This window comes from Acanthisitta chloris, unplaced genomic scaffold (genome assembly GCF_000695815.1).
Source record: "Acanthisitta chloris isolate BGI_N310 unplaced genomic scaffold, ASM69581v1 scaffold4513, whole genome shotgun sequence".
In the NCBI taxonomy this organism is placed as follows: domain Eukaryota; kingdom Metazoa; phylum Chordata; class Aves; order Passeriformes; family Acanthisittidae; genus Acanthisitta; species Acanthisitta chloris.
Window position 1 is genome coordinate 36357 of NW_008665278.1, and position 9089 is coordinate 45445.

The window sequence follows — 9089 nt, forward strand, 5'->3', positions numbered from 1 at the left end:
AACACCGGGGGGGGGGGGGGGAAGCTACCCTAAAAACAAGTTTTCTGCAAAGACAGGATAGCATTGTGAAGGAGTGTAGAAATGAGCTGGCTTTCTGCTGAAAATCCAGGACCTCAGCATGAGTCAGAAGCTGGGGATGCTGTGCAGCGAGAGGAAGCAGCCATTACATGTTCAGACATTATCTCAGACATCAGCTCTTGGTTTTTAGCATCCTGTACAAAGGCCAGAGTACCAGTTATCTCACCACCATGCAAACATGCTCTTTTCAAAGACTGGCAGGGATATTTTTAACATCCAATTAGGCAGCTGCTGCTACTGCTGTCGGATGCAAGATGATAGCTTTTAATTAGATATTTATGGCAGGAGGCTGCACCTCCTTTCTTGTTTCTTCAGGTCAAATTTATTTCACGCATCACCTAGTTCCTTATGACATGGGATGCAATGGTTAAGCTTTTCCTTTCACCAAAGTGAAACATAGGCCTGGCTCAAATTACACCAGGTATAAAGCACACTGTGGAGGTTGTCTTTCCTACTTCCCACTCCTTTTCTTTCCCCTCTGTTTTCCTACTTCCATACTGAAATTAGGGATGAATCACATGTTCTACAGTTAGACATCAGATTTTATGTAAGGTCCTGATTTAGCCAGACAGACACTATGGGAAAGCACAAGTTATCTCTATTGACTCCTATTGCACACTCATTAAGTCAGTGCAAGTACTACTAGGATTTTACCCTTGTAGATAACAATGCATCTGCTTCCTTATTCAAGGTTTTCCTCTGCTCCAGCTTTTTTGAAAGCACCAATAATTTAACAAAACAAACCTTGCAGCAGTAAGCAGGCTGGTTCAGATAATGCTGTAAAAGCTACAGGGAGCCCCTGAATCATAGGATCACCTTAGCAGTAAGGGGAAATAAAAGTCATTCCTCATGCATCAGTGCTGGCCAAAATGGAAGCTTACCTTCTGTGAGAGAGGCTAGTATAATCATAGGGTGAATTTGTTGAAGTATTCCCAGGAAAAAGAGGGTAGTTTTTGTGGCTCTATACAAGACACCAGTAAGACTGCCTCTGAAATACTGCAGACAGCTCTGCTTACCAAGTTCAGGATGGATGAATTTCAACTGAGTCAGCACAGAAAAGGGCTCTAGGATGAACACAGCAACAGAAAATGAAGATACCTCAGAGGTGGGTGAAATAAACCTTTGCTTGGTTAGCCAACAAAATTAAGGCTGGGATTGCAGTTACAAACCAAGTTTAATCTGATCTAACAGCAGCTGCCCATCAGAAAAGCAGCGCTGCTTGCCCCAGTCCCACAGTCCCTGGCACTGAGAGAGAGAGATCACAAGTCCTTACAGCTCACTCTGCTGCTGCAGCATCGCTAGGCTGGACAAAGGAAGCAGCAGGAACGTGCAGCTGAGGGAAAAGCAAACATCTCCTCCTTCAGCAGTGGCAAGATCAAATGAGACATAATGTAAAATTGTCCTAAGAGGGCAATTTATGAGGTGCTGCCAAGTACAGCAGTTCCAAAAAACAAAAAAACAACAATTAAACCGACTAACAAAAAAAAACCCAAAACCACACAAGAAAAAATGAAATTAATTTCAGCTAAGGGACAATGCCAGCCCAAGAAGCAATGGTTATAAATTAACCATAAACACATTTAGGCTGGAAATACACTTTCTAAATGTCAGCTTTCTCGCTGGTCTGCTGGGTCCTAAGTCTCAATTAATATTCCAAGAAATCTTGATCAGTTTATAAAATAAATGTTGTTTTCCTTCCAATACCAGAGGAATAGAGCATGCTCCTGAAGCTCCCTGCCCATTCTACATTCCTAGGCGGATTGTCCATTTATATCAGCCCTTCTAACAGAGAAATTATTGAACACATTTAAAGGTTCCAGAAATGAGATTGCTTGCTATAAGCAATGTAAAATAAAATTAAAAAAAAATTAAAAATCAGCTCTATGTGAATCAAACTAAGTATTTGAATAAATCTGGCCAAAACATTTTATTGCAAGCTGACAGAATAGATCAAAAGCAATGTGTCCCTTTTGGACATTTGACTTTTCAGAGCAAAATTGGTTCAATTGACCAACATATGTTACAGAAATTGATTTTTTTTCCTGGGTATTTACTTGTATAGAAAAGAACTTTTATAGCAGGGAACAGCAAGGACCTGAGGACATTCAAACACATCAGACAGAGATCATGTCCAGTTTCCTGTCTGCCAGCTACTGTTATGGGAAGGGTTACAAACACATATTATCCACAGGCACACATGCAGACACACACACAGAGCTTGTCCTAGTGCTAGAATTGATCGGTCTGGAGACTTTAGGGTTTCAAAGGAAGATGCACAGCTGGTGAAACCCATTTCGTTGGCACAATGGGATTTCACAGTAGCTGAAAGCCTGCTTGGTTTCTTGATCCCCACTAGAATCTGCTCAATCCTTTGCTCTGCCAAGTTACACAGTTACCTCACAAGCAGGACTTGTCCAAGATCAGCACTTCATTAGACTGACTACAATCTTGAACAAGCTGACTCCCATGCATTGAGACAGCTGGGGAATAAGTATCACCACCCTACAACCATGCAGCTCCCTATTTGAGACAGCTGGGAAATAAATACCACCACCCTACAACCATGCAGCTCCCTAGAGCCTGTGGGTAGCTTCAGAAAAAGCAGTGCTTTGTACAGCCTTGCCCCTGCTCACATGCAGGGATCCCCAGTTTACTGTGTTTGTACAGCAAACACCACCATTTCCCCTGAACATAACATGTACTGTTGCAGCCACAGCACAAAGCCCAGGCTTATGCCCCAGCTGGCTGGGTGTGGGATGAGTATCTCCATGGGCTGGCTGTGATGAGCCTTGGGGAGGAGGCTATTTGCCTGCACAAACAGTGGGCAAGTGAAGCAAGGTGGTAAGAAGGGCAAGGAAGCCCCATGCTTTTAGCCAATCTGTGCACTGAGAGCTGGACCATCAGTCAGTACAAAGTCAGCTTGTCCAAGGGAAGAACACTTGTTTCAGCATTGGAGCTGCCTTCAGCTCACCTCATCTTCCCATGTGTCCATATGCTTATTTTACACCTGCTTCACACTCACACCTCCCCCTTGATTAAACTGCTACACTTCTGCCCTGATAGTGACCTGCTCCTCTGGAGGACAGTGTCTGCCCCTTCTGTATTTCATACTGCCCTCTGGAGCAACCAGTGAGTAGAATAGGGCATAAGACATTTAGAGATACAGCACCCTAAGAGCAAAGTCATAACTGTCATGCAGTGGCACATACACACAGAAGAAGGGCAGAGCTTTTTCCAAAGTGTTTTGGTTTGTTGATTTGGATTTTTTGTTTCAGGTTGTGTTTCCTTTTGGTGATGGTGGTTGGCTGGTTTTGGGTTGTGGTTTGTTTTTTTTCCAAGCCAAGTATTAGCATTATAGAAAATGACTTGCTGAAAATTCTATTAAATCATTTTTGTTCTGTTCTTACTGACTTTGCTAGGATAGAGTAAACTACATGCATAAATACCTTCAAATATGCATATACACTTCAGTCTTGCTTTGCAGTTTGCCCACTTAGGGTTTCTAAAACATAGTTCTTCCAAAAACTCTTAAAATCCACAGAGTTTTGTCCTTCATAGTAGGACATAGTAGTTGGAAAAATAACATACATTTAGTGATACAAACCTACTTTATTCTTGCCAGATCATACAGTTTTAGCAGATCTAACATTTGTTTATTTATTTGCTGTCCCAAATGAATGATCTAGAAGTCTCCATGCTCAAAATTGAGAGAGAGAGAGCAAGACATAAATCTGAAGAGAAATTACAGCAAACATCTCCACTTAAGGAGTTAAATACGCTCAAAACAAGTTTCTATTGTTTAATTTTTTTAAGCCATAACAATTCTGAACTTCAAAGTGAGTCATTCTAAGCTGAAATAGCACCATTCAGCCACCATCCTGAACATTTTAAGCAACACTTTGACCTCTCCAAAACAATTTTAAAAATCACTGAAAATAGGCCTTCCCTGAAAAGAAAATTTTTATTTTTACAGAAGTAGCATTTTATAGTAGTAGCAACAACATATATTGGCCATGAAAAGCTTCACCTCTTTTGCATACATATCCACCTAATTTGTCATGTTATCAGTAAATGCAGATTTAAGCCACTGCAGTTATCTATCATTACATTTCTGACGAAAAGTCCTACTGTTTCCCCCCAAAAAAATTGAGAAACCAAAATAAAAACACAGGGAGAGACAGTTTATTCCAGAAAGGTTCACAGCCTGAACAGGCAGTACAGACAGGAAGAGGCAAAACACAGATGTTAAATAAGTTTCTCCTTCTTTCTCCTGTGCTCCCTGGAGCCCTTCCTGTAAGAACACTACAGCACTCTACATATGTCACTGTGCAAGTGAGGAACAACCAAGCAAAATATAGATGTGGACAGTAAAACAGTTCTTTCCTAGCATAACCCTCTCTCAGAAGTTTCAGCTGCACCTACCACATAATCCTTCAGCCCACACCCCATGATCAGGGGCATTTTAAGCATCACCCTTCTGCAGGTTCAAGTGTCACACCTGTAACAGAGAAAAAGCCACACATTTGAAGTTGGTCAGGACAGCATCAAGACTGCCCTGTTGTGCTCCTCATTCACCAGCAGGGATTACATAAAAGTGAGGCAGAAATTAAACTGCTACAAACCTGCCAGGGGCACCAAAAGCAAAGGATAGGGAGGCAAAGGCTGCCCCAGTACAGGTGGGACTCCCAGCAGCAGGGCACAAAACCACTGCAGCCAAGCCCAGCAAACAGGGCAGGGCTATGTACCAAAGCCCCATGAGCATCAGGTGAGGCATCATATCCAGGAGAGCCAAACACCAGTTCAGGAAAAGAGTCAGAGCACACACTCCCCATATCAGCCCAAACAGGAACTGATGCCCTCAGGCTGAGCTTAAATAAGGCTTCTGGACTCAAGAGCAGGGCAGGGCAATAAGGCTTACTAGTATACCCAGGAGTCTGACAGAGCCAAAGGATACAGTATATTTTTGTGGTATAAATGATGTGCCTTGTATTGTCTCATCACCAGAAAGTTATGGTTTTATATTTAGGTTTTGCTACATTCTCTCTGAAAAGTAATCCAGCTACTGGAATATAAAATACAGGAGGTACAGGCTACAGCAACCAGCAAGCACCCTGTGCCTGTGGGATTTGACTCTTGACTCCCTTGCTAGGAGTGATGTGCCAGCTACAGCTGCAGAGATAACAGTAACAAGGGGACACAGGCTCCAGTCCTGCCCATCCTCAGTCTTTGGTGCTCCTGACTGAGATCCTGTGCAATTCACAAAGCCCTCAAGTCTGTCCTGGTCCAGGTCTACAACTGGTCTGAGTTTCAGGTTTGTCAGAAAAGTAAAGGTGAGGTGACTTACATGGGATTTTTCCCAGAGCAACTTAGAAAGACAGAAGACAGCTTTGCCTTGAGTTCACTGCAAATGTACAGCCTACAGATTTCTAAAACATTTAAAAATATTTTCTGTGGCACCATCCACCACAGCAGATTACTTGAACAGACTGCTTCCTTCTAGGAGTCAAGTTGTGTTTGGGGAATACCAACAACGCCTTGCTCAGAGCTCAACTCACAGGTTTTACAGCACTAGGACCACAGTGCTACCAACTGCTGCCTCCACCAGTGATACAAATACTCAAGGATCTGTAATTTTTATGTGTAAGAGTACACCAAAAGGCCCCAGCAAGACAAGGCTTCATTCTGCCAGTGCTGTATGTATGTATGTATGTAAGAGGGACTCCTACCCTGCACATCTTCCACTACAGAGGATGAGAGGAAGGCAAAATACCCAGTTTTCAGATAAGAAACTAAGATGTTTGATGCAACACTGCCCTCGAGACAAAAATAAACATGCTCAGGCACTTGACCTATGAGGCTGTAAATCATTTATACAAAGTGCTACAGAGTCTATGAAAACTACAGCCATTCAGTCCAGATAATTCACACCTTCCCCTAGTTCAATCAATTCTTCAGTTAAAAATTGAGCATATCCTTCAAGCCATCATAAAAATAACTCATGATTTTTGGTTTGCTAACTTCTTAAAATAAGACACTTTCAAACTGTATGCTAAGCATTAGCAGTTCTGTGGTAAGGACTGTTATTTATTGCTGCTGTAGGCCTAGCAGACTATGACACACAATAGGTAGAATTAGGTAGAAACAGTAGTTTAGTGTAGAAACAGGTACCGGTCTGTTATACTTAGAAGGATTATTTTAAACCTACATACTTATATAACCAGTATTTATGGCTAACATACAAAAATGGTTAAATAGTATCTGTTGTTACTGTGCTCATTTTAAGAGCAAACAGAAACACAGAACCCAGATGAGCTGTGCAGAGAATCTGCCCAAGGATGACAACCCAGAACCATCTTTATGACAAAACTGCACCTGAGCACTGAACCAAGCGCCCATTGTTGCACCTCGGTGTGAACAAACAGTAGCAAGTTAAGTTTGAAACAATATATATTCTTCTAAGTTTTAAAGTGTTGTTAACATTACTACACCCATTGTTGCACCTCAGTGCAAACAAACAGTAGCAGTTAAGTTTAAACCAATACATATATATTCTTCTGAGTTTTAAAGTGTTGTTAACATTACTACCAGCCATTCATTCCCTGTTTCTGCATTTGCTAAATTCCAGCCAACAAAGGGTCAGAGAATTAACATTTCATGGCAGAAGAGGTAAAAAAATACAGTAGAAAATGGAAATATCCACAGCTAGGCCTAGTTTTCTGAATACTACTCAGGCTTTTTTTACAGATTCAAAAGATGTGGCACAACTTGTTTGAACAGACTGTGGAAACTGATCTAGCGCTCATAAAATTGCTGTTTCCTAAGAAAATCTGTGATTGCTCCAGTAGTATTGACTCCAAACACAGAAGCAAATTTCTTCTTATCCTGCAAACTGCATAGCCTTTTGGACTCAGTGATCCAAGTAGTTCATGTCTGTATTGAACACAAAGCTGCAGATACTCCAAGAATGTGGGATGCAAAAAAAAATCAAATCTTGATCATAGTCCAGGGTGCCTTAATGGGACTGTTCCACTACTGTGGAGAGCCCATAATGGGAAAGCAGGAGGAAAGCAAGGATGAAAACACAGATTATAGCAAAGTATCTCTCAGTTGCAATATACAACTGTCCTCCTAGAGAATAGTATGTACTAACATGAGCTGATTTTAAAAGGATACTTTGAAAAACAAAAGATAAGGCCAGAGCTTACAAAGAGTATGGTATACCGTGTGTCCTTCATGAGCTGTCTGTCTGTCAGGAAAAGAGGAGGATGGATGGATGGATGGATGGATGGATGGATGGATGGATGGATGGTTCACCAGCAGTTCTGCTGACTTCCAGAACTCCCTCAGTGTTATGGCTGAGATAATATCTGTGCATAACACTGAAGGAAGCAAAACAGTTGAGAGTGAGTCACAGAGAGGAGAAGAAAGTAAGATCCTACCAGCAGCCATGCTAAAAGTTCACTACAAAGCACCAATCTGCCTCAGATGGTGCTGAGCCAATGCCCCAGATGAGTACAAAAGGCACTGCAGAGTTTCGTTGGCAAAAGTGACATTTATAGATATGTCCTTACCTGGGAAGAGTTTTGGGAATCAGACAGTGGCATTTTGATTTGTTCTGTTCCCTATGAACCTGGCTGAACTGTGCCACATGGTAGGGGGTTTATCCTGTGCCTAGTCAAACACTGGCCTTCTCAAAGTGCCAATGTTTTCTGCATCAGTACATACTGGGGAAAAACAGGCAGCTATCCTAAAGCATTTCCACAGCAGGCAGAACATCCTCACTGAACAATCCCCAAAGCACCTGGCAATTTGTAAGCCTGAGAGCTCTTGATGACCTGAGAACTGAAATACCTCAGCCAAGTCTGCTCTGAGAGATAAAGTGGGCTGACCTGCAGTGGTGGTGGTCACTGGCACAGCGTCCAGTGCAAGCATGGAGGCAGGATTTCCTGGGAAAGGCAGGTTACAGCCTACTCAGGATGGGAAACAGGGCAGGACGAGGGTGTGAAGGGGGAAAGACTGAGCTTGAGGAGGTTACCTACTGCTTGTTCGCTGCTGGGAACAGGGCCACGGGTGTCTGTTGATAGGCACCCAGGACTGGCTGACCAAAAAACATCTGGGCTGGTGCTGGGGAATTGAGGATGCTAGTGTTTTTCTGCTCCCTGGTTTTCTGCCTGTCAGGGCAGAGATGTTCCCTTCAAAGTCCACAGTCATGGATGAGAACAGCTGAAGCCATTTGTGAAGCCCCTGTTGGCCTGAGATGAGGTGCACGGGCTGGAACAGCCCATCTCAGAAAGAGACCCAGCGAAGCACAAGAGAGGCAACTTTTTGGGATGAGGCTATCCAGGCTGCTGAGCACACCCACCACAGCTGCACAGAGATGGGCAGGCATCAGCCTTTCTTACAGGCTTAAAACAGGAGCTATCTGGGGAGTTGCAGGCTGCCCTCTGAGGGAAAAGCTTCTCCACACTTCCTTGGGCATAGTCAGAGGTGCTGTTCTTGCCTCCATGGGAGGCCCCAGGCCCAATGCCAGGAAAATAAACCTCGAGGGGAAAATCTTGAGACAAAAGGCACATGCCTCAGACTGAGCATGGGGGTGGCAGTGACTGCTACGGCTTTGTGTTCCCACAGGAGCCTATTGCTGCCCCAGGAATGGACTGTTGGGCCACTGCTGCCCCAGGGATGGACTGCTGACCACTCCAGGCTGCAAAGGGGCAACGCTGCCACCGTCCCCAAACACTGGGCAGTGCTCACGGTCCCACGGTCCAGTCACCCCTGGGTTCACATGCCCCTTGCCCACACTGGAGCTGCCCTGGCAGGAATGGGGCTGTGGTGCCATAGGAGGGCAAAAAGCCAAGGAGAATTCCTGATTCAGGGAGCACTGAAGCCCACAGGATGAGTTAAAGGGCAGTACCAAGGGCAGCATCCCTCCCTTTCTTCCCCGTGCTGCTCCTGCACCGAGGTCCTGTTGCAGCTGCAGACTATGGAGCAGAACCTGCTGCATCAGAGGCATC